Genomic DNA, 12,727 nt, shown 5'->3' on the forward strand with positions numbered 1-12,727 from the left:
GCATGGGAAGAAAGAAAGTAAATGGAGTGTGACAGTGTGTGTGTGTGTGTGTGTGTGTGTGTGTGTGTGTGTGTGTGTGTGTGTGTGTGTGTGTGTGTCAGAGAGAGGGTACCCTCTGCTTCTGCTTCCAGTGCTGACAATGGTCATGGCAGTACATAAGTTGTTGGAATGAGGTGGAGGCACAGTAAAGAGACTCTATCATCCCGCGGGAAATGTCTGTTCAACTTGATTGGCCTAGACAAGGACACCGTGTTGCAATTTGTTGACCTTTGGCTGATACTGTATGGTAGTTTACCCACTTGAGCCTATGGCTAAAGTAGGATGTCCCGGGTCCTATTAGGTAGATCATTTCCTAACCCCTAGGATGCACCAAGACCTTTACATCATTGTACGTTTTCTTTAACCTGGCTAAACACTGCTGTTCTTTGAGTATCAGGTTAGATGCTACTCTTCCTTCCAAAGCCCAATTCCCAGGACAGTGAGATGCTCCTCGGCTTACCAGGCTTGCCTCTCACCTGGAATTCATTCAACTGATCACTTACATGGTAGAGATTACAAGTACTCCTTAACTTATAGGTTATGCTCACAATAAACCAAAGCACCACTGTTGTGGAAGTTTTGATTTACGATATATGAAACATGTTTTTGTTTTAATCCCAGGTGTGGGATACGGGGGCTGCTCCAGTTTGTCCACAGCTGACAACTGCTTCCGGAGAGGGCACGTGATCTTTGTCAGCTGAGAAATGCCTCAAGCGGGGGGCCTTGCCAGTTGGAAAAAAAAGAGAGAATCCAGAGAGAGGAAGGAGGGCTGTGAGAACACTCAGAGGAGACAGTTGGAGCAGGAAGAGATGGCTCCCCTGCATTTGCCGTTGCTGTCTGAAAATTCTGATGAGGGAGATTGGTATCGTCCCCCAAGAACCTGAGGACCCTAAACAGCAGGAAGTAGCCACAGAGAATGATGGTGCTTCTCCCCACTGACCATCTTTCTGTCCTATCTGGTGCTGGGGCATTGGAAAGATTGGGGTGGAGAAGGGAGGAAGAGATATAAGAAACTAAATTAAAACAGTTAATAAAAAGTAATGCCTACACATCATAAATCAAATACCATATTTTTGGGACCATAAGACGCATTTTCCCCCCAAAAGTGGAGGGGAGGGGAATTAGGGTGCACCTTATGGTCCGATTGCTGTTTTTACTGTTTTTCTTGTTTTACTGCTCTAAAAACTGCATGTCTTAGGGTCAGGTGCGTCTTATAGTCCAAAAAATACAGTACACATTTAATGCTCCTAGCTGACAGATACAGGAGCTTAGCTTTGCAGGACAATGGGCAGTGCTGTTTCTCTGAGTTCACTGTCTAGGCCCAGCATCACAAGAGACCATTGGGTCCTATTTCCTTACCTCTGGTTCAAAATAGCAGAGACAGTTTCTGCTCAATATTTATCACCTTCATACATGTGTAAATATGTATCATACCATTATAAATCTAAAAAATTAAAACAACCATTGGAAATTGGAAGGTACTCAGGAAGTAGTTGCCAGCACAAGGTAGCAGTGTGTGGTAGTTCACAAGGAGGCCCTCAAGTTCTGTCTCTTGAAGCTAATGCTATGCCAGAGAGGCAGGCACAAACCAAGTCACTGTAACAAAAAAAAAGTGTTTGGTTTTAATTAAAAAGATACCACAGGCACTCTGAGAAGCTATTTCAAACTTGAATAGGAGAGCCACCATCCTCATGTTGCTGCATAACGTCCTTGTTACTTATGTCTCTCTGCTAATAGAGACTTCTTAAACACTGGTTCTCGCTGTTTGTCTAAGTCATAGCCCAGAGCTTAGCGTAGTCATGTACCTGACAAATTGTAACCATCGCCATCTTGGATACAACTTCTAGAAGGCTATAGAGTTGCATCTCTATGGCAAAGCAGGTCTTGGAGTTCCCCAGCGCACATTTATTATCTGTTTCTGATTAGATTCCAAGCTCCAGAGCCAATCTGTAGAGAGTCTTGGGCAGCTGGAGGCACCAGCTTTGAGAATAGCATACCCTTCCCCCACCTCCCTCTTACCCTGGAGGCTGATCATGGCCTTCCCTGCACTTCAAGTGCATTTTCCTATAGAGTGAGCTGCCATCACTTACTCTTCGCCTCAAGCGCACTCACACCTGTGTGTCAGCTCTCCAAGAAGCAGCAGGTTTAGCCTTCATTCAAATGCCAAGCATGAAAGCTGCCATGAGCTACAGGAAGAATGTCAGGCGGATGAGCTAAGAGGGGAGCTGGTCCAGGACCCAGCAATGCTGTGTGAACTCAGGACCCCACATATTTATGCTACCTTCATGCAACAAAACCTATATATATATATATGTCACAGGAACTCACTCACATAACTCAAATCCTTGCAAGGACAAATTTGGGTAGCTTTAATTTTCATTTGGTATTCTCAGTTTCGATTGACAAAATATAACTGCTCTGAGCACGGGGTATGGAATGACAAACAAGAATCAGAAGAAGTAGAGAGTGTAGGGCAAGGCTTGAGGGGGCCACGGGGTGGGGAGGTTCACTGGGTCAGGTCAGGCAGCAAGGCAAAGATCCTATGGTTTACTCTGCCTGCAACGGAATGCCCCAAAAGATCCATGAAGTTGAAAAGCAAATGTATTGTGATTAGGTATATCTGACTAAGTACTAAGTGTATGGCAATTCACTGTTAAAGTTCCCCATTCTAAAAAAAAAAAACAAAAAACAAAAAAACAAAAACCCAAAGTATAAAAAGACAATAGAAATTATTTTAAATAGTATTTGTGGGGGATGGGCAGAGGGAAACACATTATGTGGAGGCCAGGTGTCTTCCTTCATCATTCTCCACCATTTTCCTTTCTTGAGACAGGGTCTCTCGTTGGATCTAGAGCTCAAGACTAGCTAGCTCTAGGCATCTATCTTCCTGGTCTCCATTCCCCTTCCCTCGAGCCCTGGGGTTAGGACTACACACAGCTTAACTGAGATTTACGTATTTATATGTATTTATATTCAGTTTTCTGTAAGGGTGCAACTCCTGATAAGGTGACCATGATCTAGTGGAAAGGCTACATCTCCAAGAATATTTGGGCAGCACTTATTGGCCTTGATGGGGGAAAAGACCAGGAGATGGGTGGGTAGGGAAGGTGGGGGGGGGGGGAATCTATGAAGAGTTGGAAAAGGGTGGCTGACTATGTTCAAAACACAGTGTATGACATTCTAAAACAACTAATAAAAATACTTTAAAAAAATATTTGTGGGGCCAGAGAGTCTTAAGATCAGTTAAGAGTTATGAGCACTTGCTGCCCTTACAGAGGACTCAGAACTCAGGTGGTGGCTCACAGCTGTCTATAATTTCAGTTCCAGGGGATCCAACAGTTTTTTCTGCATGCATGTGGTGCACATACATACAGGCAGACAAGTATTTCTACATTTAAAATAAACATATCTGGCTTTTATGTGGCTGCTGGGCCTCCACACTCAGGCTTAAGCACTTTACTGGATAAGTGTTTAACTCCAGCCCTCTCTGCACCATGTAACCCTGTCTCAGCTCTGGGTCATTCCCTGCACAATCCTCGGGGGGGGGGAGGGGGGGGCTGCCCTACAGGGTCACAAAACTGTGGCTGCAGTGGCAACCATCTTGCCCCTCCTTTGCCAGGGGAAGGGACCAGAAGAAACCTCTCCTTGGAAGCCAAGAAAAGAATACGTTTTTCCTAGAAGTCCCCAGATCCCTTTGTCTAGAGAAGGATTACACTCCCAGGCTGAACTGCAGAACACCCTAGGAAGGTTGCAGGTCCTACAGCAGGAGGCTGCCAAGGACGGGGGAGGAGGGCGTGGCCTCCGACAGGCAACCCAGTGAATGCCAGGGTTAAGTTTTATTGCAACAATAAACTGCGCTCACACATGTCACCCACACATCAGTTACAGATGAGTAAGAACAAGACCGCTGTGAGCCTAGACATGCCCGGAGAAGAGCCTTTGTAAACTACCTCAGGTCAGGACATGGCAGCTAAAATGAATGCACACTGGTGGAAACTGATCTTTGTTTATGTGCGATTGTGCTCCTTAGGAACTGCTTGTAAATTCATCCATAAGTATATGCATGGAGTGATGAAATTCTCTTGAGAGGCGTTTACAATACCTAGTCCCACACCATTAGAGATAGGCCCAGGTAGGTGACTCTCCCTCCTCCTCCTCCTCCTCCTCCTCCTCCTGCTGCTGCTGCTGCTGCTGCTGCTGCTGCTGCCGCCGCCGCCGCCACCAGCCTATAGATAGACTCTCCTCCTCGATTCTGGATAGACCCTTGACACTGGGCCATTTATAGGTATACATGCATGTGTGTCAGATGTCCTTTCCCATTTCTGCGTGACAAAGTGCCAGTTTAAGAGCATTCTACTCAGATAATCCTTTGCAGTTTATATTACAAAGGCAAATCATTTCTTTCTTTAAACTATGAATTGCACTTGATTCAGCTTCTTTAGATCTCTTCTTTTATTGCCTCGTTTTAGAATGGCTGACTAGTATTTTTCTGGTTCTTGATGTTTGCATGGGACACAGGCAGACCAGCAAACCTGTGTGTGTGTGTGTGTGTGTGTGTGTGTGTGTGTGTGTGTGTGTGTACATATACAGAGAGAGAGAGAGAGAGAGAGAGAGAGAGAGAGAAAGAGAGGGAGAGCAAATAAATGCATTTGCTACCTTTTAGACCTCCTTGGACATGTGCCAATAGCCTTGCTGGATGCAGAGCAGTGAGTCTGGGTGGCTGCCCACTGTTGCCCACTCTGATGGGTTCAGCTCCCTCTCCTGTTCTCATCACACTTTCCCTAAGCATCGTCAACTTCCTCTATCAAATTCCGGAGCCTGGCAGCTCTCCACCAGGACAGGCAGGCTTTATAACTGCCTCTGGATGAGACATTGTGGTTCTGTGACTCCACACAGAGAAGAGCTCGCTGTCATGTGGAGTGAGCTCCACCACATGGGTGTGTTCGTGAGCTATGCATGTAGTCAGAGGCATGGAGAAAGGAGAGGGGGCTGAGAGGAGGGTCCAGCTAAACCGAGACACCCTTAGTGATGGAGTGAAGGAAGTGCTAGCCACGTATACCACCTGCCTGCTTCCTGCAATACAGTTTAGGGCCGTCACCTGCGAGAGATCCCACACCAAAACCCCACCTCCTCAGAAGGGACAGTGTGAGGAATGAAAGGAAAACTGACCTCAGGTGAGAAGAAGTAAGGAAGGTGGAAAGGAGACAAAAAAGAGAAGGTAAATACGAGAGCTGGGGCTGCAAATGTGGCTCAGTGGAGAGTGCTTGCCAAGCATGTGCCAAATGCCTGGGTGCAATCCCTACTGTCAAGAGGAAAGAAAGAAGAGGAAAAAAAATCAAGAATGAATAAAAAGAAGAGTGGGTTTGAGTAGCTATGAAACCAGGTTGATGGGATAAAACTGCTGGTGGAGAAAGACTGAGTTCAAATTGAGAATTTGTGTGGACATTCTCTGTGGATATCCAAGTGCAGGATGAAGTCTGGACCTTAGTGCTGAGAATTCAGCCTTGATCTAGATCTAGAAAGACAATATCCTTTCAGTCCAAGAGGAAACAAGCGTGACATAAAGCCAGGAACTGAGGATTGTGAAGGAAAATGAAGTAGTCAGGTGGGGGAGGGGCTGCATGTGACGTCATGTCTTTCAATGCAGGTAACATGTAAGAAGAAAATCCATGGAAGAGAGAGAACACAGGACTCAAGTGTCTGAGACAAAAGCATGCCAGACTCACAATAACAGTGGCCAGAGGGGAGTAAAAGCAAGAAGATTGGAGAAAAATCTGGGGAGGGGGTGGGGCAGGGAAGTTTACCAGAAAAGGACAAGAAAGGAACCAGCAGGAAGTGTGAGCAGGAGGAAGCTCCCTGAAGAAACAGCGCGTGCATCTCATGTAGGCCTAGGGACTGGGAAAGCTATTTGGGAAGTGCAGGGCAGTGCCTACGAAGGCAAAAGCACAGGTGCCTTGAGCAGACAAGTTCCCTCTCTCGCACAGAGCCCGCAGAAGTACCCGCTTCTGTGGACCAAAAAGCATTCAAACCACACGCTTTTATAACAAGTTAGAAGTAACCAGGTCCAGTGGTCCACCTTGTCCAGTCAATGGGATTCAGAAAATCCTGTGAAAACACAACTCTGGGTATGTCTATGAAAGAGTTCCCAGAAATATTTCAGAAAGGAAGAAAAGACCTACTGTCAATATGTGGGATACATATCATGCATCCCACGACCTGGGGTCACAGGTTTAACCAGAAGGAGAATGAACACAGAGCACCCACACTCACCCCTCTGTCCTTCCTGGCAGGGGACACAATGTGACAAGTTGCCTCTTGCTCCTGTTGCCATCAAGTCCCCACCACAACAGAGACTGTACCCCCTAACTAAATAAACATTTTATTCCTTAAGCTGGTTTTTGCCACAACAGTAAAAGAAATAATGAACACATCAGGTATTCCCTAACTACACAGACACTTACGCTGTGGCATTTATCCAAAGAAGTGAGACACAGCAGTAACAATAACAAACAAACAGTATAGCAACTACACAAGACAGAGTGGACATCACTAACCTAATGGGAAGGTGAGCAAAGCTAAATATGGAAAGATGCATTTAATATCTCTCTAGTCACACGAAGTTCACATGAACAAAAATCATCTGTGGCGATAGAAATCACATGCGTTGCTTCATTACTGACCTAGAGACTTAATGAGTGAGGAGGTAAACTCTAGGATGCTGGATATGGTCCACAGTTTCTCCCCAGTGGGCCTTATACTGACTCTGTGTGTGTGTGTGTGTGTGTGTGTGTGTGTGTGTGTGTGTGTGTGTGTGTGTCTCCAGGCTACTAAAGCAAAGCGCCTTACACTGGGATTCTTTTAAACATCAGAAATTGGTTGCTGTTCATTCTGAACTATGGAGGTCAGTCTGAAGCTACAGTGTCTGTCTGGCCAGGGCCATTTCTCCACTTCACACATGTCACCGTCTATCTGTGTCCTCACGTGGTGGAAGACTGGAGGGAAAGACAAGTTTCTGTCACCTCTCACAAGAGCATTAATTTCATTGATGAAGGCTCCATCTTCATAACTTATTTGTGTCTAGGCCTAATCTCTTAATACTGATACATTGAAAGGTAGGTCTTAGGGGCTGGAGAGATGGTTCAGTGGTACTAAGTGCTCTTCCAAGGACCCAGGTTCAAATCCCAGCACCTACATGGCAGCTCATAATTGTCTGTAACTCCAGGATCTGACACTCTTACATATACATACATGCAGGCAAAACACCATGGCACATAAAATAAAAGTAAATAGATTAAAAAAAAATAATGTTAGATTTTAACATATGAGTTGGGGAAGAGGGCACACATTCAGAGTAAATACTAATATGTAAAAATTTAGCTGAATACTTAAGATTTGAACACCTTGCTGAGTGTGTATGTTATGTTTTAGTATTTTGACGAAGGAAAATGCAATTAGCCTCTGCAAACACTCCATGTAGAGAGGTGTTTAGGAGACCACTGCTGTGACAGAGAGCAAAAATTGACTGGATTAAGATGGTGTGGGAAAGTAAGCCATCTCATTTTCATCTTTAGTATGGGAAAATTTAAAGCGTGTCTGTGTGCCTGTGAGAAAGACCTTTCAGAGAAGAGAAAATAAAGATGGGAAGTAAGAGAGAAAACTAGGGTAGGAAAATACTCATCCACATCAGATAGAGGAGTAGGGGGTTCCCCAAAAGGAGCTGCCTTTCAATAGGAACAAGGACTGTTCTCCTGTCCTAGCAATGGCAAGGACAGAGTGTCATGGCTATAGGAGCAGGCAGGCTGAGACACCACCAGGAGGGAAACCCTCAATATACAAACGTGATTGATCTATATTGTAAAAGTGGAGTGGGTATCGTTTGGGAGACAAGATAGATTGGAGGCAAAAGGTTTGAAAAGCTGTCTGGGAGAGAGCCTGGCTTAGAGAGAAAGGAGCCGACTGCCTGGTAGAAGGGGGAGTGAAGAGAGTCATCCACCAGAGCTCTGCTATTTGTTGTACTTCAGAATGCTCACGTGACACTTATAGACTAGAGCATGAGTGACTCTTGTAGACTGTCCTTACATAGGTCTATATAGCTTGCTATGCACCTAGGCTATGGGGTGTGCATATATGCATGGTGTGTGTGTGTGTGTGTGTGTGTGTGTGTGTGTGTGTGTGTGCGCGCGCGCGCACGTGCGCGCGCGTGCCAATTGTGCTTAGAGCTAAGAAAAAGAAAATGATGAGATGAAATCAAGCACAACAGTCAGGCATGCTGGCACACACCTATAACTTCAGCACTCATGATGCTTGGGGCAGGAGAGTCGTGAGTTCAAGGCCAGGCCAACCTGGGCTACAGTGTGGGACCATGCCTCAAAAGAAGGACAGCAATAACAAATTAAGAAGAGAAAATGGTTGGATTATGAGATATCGCATAAACAGTAAGGACCCGGCTCCTACCACACATCAGATTCTTTGACAGTACACTTCTTTATTAGGGATAGAAGTCTAAAACAGAAGTACAGTAGGGGGCAGACAGGTGGCTCAGCTGTTAAGAGCACTGGCTACTCTTCCAGAGGACCTGGGTTTGGTTCCCAGCACCCACATGGTGGCTCATGAGGATCTGTAACACCAATTCCGGGGGATCTGGTGTTATTTACTGGACTCTTCCGACACTGCACACATGTAGTACCCATATGTACATATAGTCAAAACACTCAGACACATAAAGCAAATTTAAATACATATAGGATAGTAAATACATAAACCAGTAAAACAGATGTTGTTATCATTGTCTCATGTTTTATGCCACACTATGTGTACTAAACTTTCATACCATTGGCCACATAGTAGGTTTATTTATGCCAGAGTCACCAAAAACACATAAAAAAAAACACATAATGCTATTTGACATTATGACAGCTACAAGATCATAGGCAATGGGGAATTTTTAACTCTATTATACTCTTAAAGTCTATGGTCGTATATGTGGTCTGTCATTGACCCAAACAGCATCTTGTATGTGTAGGTACTATGAACCAGATTTAACAAAAGGTTTTATTTTAGGAAGGTTTAGGAAGGTTCTGTGAAAGGCAGGGAGCCACTGTGAACAGGAAAGAGTCATGTGAGTGAAGGTTCAGGGTTATATAAATTTGGTTTTTTTTAAAAAGCCAAGGCAAGCTCTGCTTAATGAATAAAAAGTGGTGAGTTCTCAGGCGAGATCATCATGGAGGAACTTGACACACTAGTAAAGATAAAAGACAGCAGGTTTACCCAAATTGCTCAGAGAAAAAACTCAGATGCCTGTATACAGAGAGATGATTTTTTAAAAAAAAAATGTTCAGAGTAACATTGTCCAAAATGGAAAACAACCACCTGGAAGAAACACATGCCATCAACCAAAACACTGACATAGTCTCATCAAAGGATAGCAATGGGCCATGGAGAACTGTTCTTACACAGCACAGAAGAAAGGGACATGACCCAAGATGACAGTCTGTTTGGTGACAGTAATCACATGCTTAAATGGAACTCTGACCACCATGGTGAAGTGAAGTCGAGGAAGGAAGGGCAGCATGGGTGTGATGGGGACAAAACTGGCATGGAGTCCCCCTAAGGATGCAGGGGGAAAGGCTACAGAGGCCAGTTCAATGCCAGGGATGGTAGTTTTCATCCGAAGGTTAATGAAAGATATTTTAATATTGTGTTATTCTTTATGCTTTTTTTTTGGACATAAGAAATGTTTCCTGGTGTGTTTTACATAAGGACAGTAAATTGGTTTTACTTTAAGATTTAAGAAAACTGCTGGCGTGGGCTTCTTAGAAAAAGAGGTTAACATGATCATGATGAGGTGATCAGAAAAGGCACTGGACCTTTACATTTGTATTACCCTGCCTTTCCCTGTCTCACTCACACACTCTCTCTCTCTCTCTCTCTCTCTCTCTCTCTCTCTCTCTCTCTCTCTCTCTGACTCTGTCTCTCTGTCTCTGTCTCTCTCTGTTTCTCTCTCTCTGTCTCTGTCTCTGTCTCTCTCTGTCTGTGTGTGTGTGTGTGAGAGAGAGAGAGAGACAGAGAGAGAGACAGAGAGACAGAGACAGAGAGAGACAGAGAGAGACAGAGACAGAGAGACAGAGTCAGAGAGAGAGAGAGAGAGAGAGAGAGAGAGAGAGAGAGAGGGAAAGAGAGAGACAGGGAGAGAGAGACAGAGAGAGAGAGAGGGAGAGGGAGAGAGAGAGACAGAGGGGGGGAGAGAGAGAGAGACAGAGAGAGAGACAGAGAGACAGAGAGACAGAGAGGCAGAGAGGCAGAGAGACAGAGAGACAGAGAGACAGAAGGTTTTATTATGTATCCCTGGTTAACCTGGAATTCTCTATGTAGACCAAAACTGGCCTTGAATTCACGGAGATATGCCTGTCTCTGCTCCCAAATGCTGTGATTAAAAATGTGTGCCTCAATACCCAGCCAAGCCAAGATTTTTTTTTTAAATAAAGGAACAACGTGTGGATACTGACACAGGACTAGAAATATAGTCCTCACCTTTCCTTTCAAAAAATAAGCTTACAAAATAAGTATTCATTGAGATAAAAGGAACTTCCTTAAATAGATATTCACGAGAAACCAAGGCCCCTCCCCCTTCCGCCCTTGCAAGACGATGAAGCTATTATGGGACTGAAGGTTATTAATTATAGTGATCACTGCATGTTTAATTGTCTCGTCTCTCAGATGAATGGGGTTGACAGTTACTTTAAAAGCATGAGAAGCCTCTTCACTCACCATCAGCTTCCTCTGCCACTGTGGCTAGGGGCAGCATATCAGTTATTGGGTATGAACGTGCAACGTGCTGCTTCACAAGATGAAGTCAGATGAGAGCCTGAGAGCTATAGTCCCTGAAGGCTATACAAGCTCCCAATTGGCCTTGAAAAAAAAATTAATCTCATTTACAAAATTTTCTTTGGTCACAAAATACACTCACTTCCCCAAAACTCTACTAGTAACATCATTACAGCATAACCCAGAAAACTAGTGCATGATGTATTTGGCTATAGGCATATACTGATAGCCTCTCAGGGTAGTGTGGTTGCTGAACTAACAACATAACTGCAAGTACTGGAGAACGGGTGCTATGAGCCATGCCACCCGATGCCATAAGCTTTATTGTATACAACAGTTTCTTGGTAACTAGTTTCACTGATGACTAAGGAAAGGTTCAAGGTAGAAATGGTAAAATGGCACAGGACTATAGAAACCATTTTCTGCGATACCTCTAGATAAAGCACATGTTTTTTAAAATGTGCAAATTTTCCAGACAGACACCAGATAAGGCCTAGACATTATGTCACAAACACTTTTTTTGTTGTTGTTGTTTAATATCCAGAGAAAGAGAAGGAAGATTTTGGAGTGCCATGCCTCCATGTACTTTTATCTCTAGAAGGATACTAGGAAAGTAAGGCCACTGAGCATCACGACTGTCTCAAAATATATTTTGGAGAAAAAGCAGGCTAGAGGTGATAAGAACAAAACCTAAGGATCAGTAGTCCTCCAAAAAAGCAGAAATCATCCTGTAAGTCTGAAAGTAAAGTGTGATCAGTCAGATGCATCTGTGGTTCCCAATCTGCACATTCCACAGATTTCAGATCAGAAGTATTAAAAGAAAAACAGTTGGTGTCTATCTGCACCGGGCATGTGCGCACTTGTTTGTAGTCATTATTCCTTGAACAGTGGGATACAGCAAATATTTACTTGGCCTATGTGTTGCAGTGGGTACAGAGGATACACAGTGCCGTTGCACACCACTTAGTCTGCAGGATGGGACAAGCTCTGGCGACTGGATGACATTAGGCAAATCCGTGAGCATCTGTACTTACATAAAGCTACATGGTTCAAGTTAATCACTCCCCATGCCTCTTGGTTCAATCATAAGATGCTGAGGCTGTCACATAACATAACAGGCTGCTTCAAACTTTTTTTAAATATGTGTATAAGTAGATGTGCACACAAAAAATAATGATAGGAAGTATAGTCAGTGTATAAGCAGTCACGTGGTCGTTTGTAATCATGATCAACAATTACATGTTGAGCCGAATTGAGTATGCTTTGCTTTACTTTGACAGGCAGTTCAGAAGGGGTAGTCACCACAAACATGACTCGCACAGTATGCTGAGACGTCACTACAGCTGAGACATCCATCGCCCAGCAATACGGTTTTCTGGTTCCTTTGAACAGGGTTTTACGGCCCTTTGAGACTACTGTCATATATATATATATATATATATATATATATATATATATATATATATATATATATAGTCTAAGGGGTGAAATGCCAGTATGTGACACATGACTGTATGAGAAGAAATGCATAGATTCTGTGTAAATGCTGGGCCATTTACTATAGCACGTAGTAACAGCCTTGGTTGCAGGTAGCTGCAAGGTCCCTGGAATGAGTCCTCCATGGGTTCCAGAAGATAATATAGTTAATAATATAGTAGTCATTATAATGGTAAGTATACATTTCCAGCCTCACAATAGCTTTATTATCTTGTCCTTGTGCTTAGAGAAATTTTTGAAGATGGAGAAATAAGGTTCAGCAATGTTTCCAATTTCAAGTCAGCTTCTTTAGTTTGATGAGACCTAATTAAATTTTGTTGTGATTTTTAAATAGTTGCCTCTATAGAATGTTCTTCTCACTGACCAG

At 43.8% G+C, this 12,727-nt stretch overlaps 1 long non-coding RNA gene across 1 annotated transcript; it reads left to right on the plus strand.

The window, feature by feature from the left end:
• The first annotated feature begins 4,162 nt into the window (after positions 1–4,162).
• LOC311604473 lies at positions 4,163–12,276 on the plus strand. Its single transcript, XR_014781507.1, has 3 exons — positions 4,163–4,324; positions 5,687–5,786; positions 12,148–12,276. It is a non-coding gene; the product is annotated as an uncharacterized lncRNA (long non-coding RNA).
• The last annotated feature ends 451 nt before the right edge of the window (positions 12,277–12,727 follow it).

This window comes from Acomys minous (assembly GCF_964271855.1).
Source record: "Acomys minous genome assembly, chromosome: 9".
NCBI classification, from domain to species: Eukaryota; Metazoa; Chordata; class Mammalia; order Rodentia; family Muridae; genus Acomys; species Acomys minous.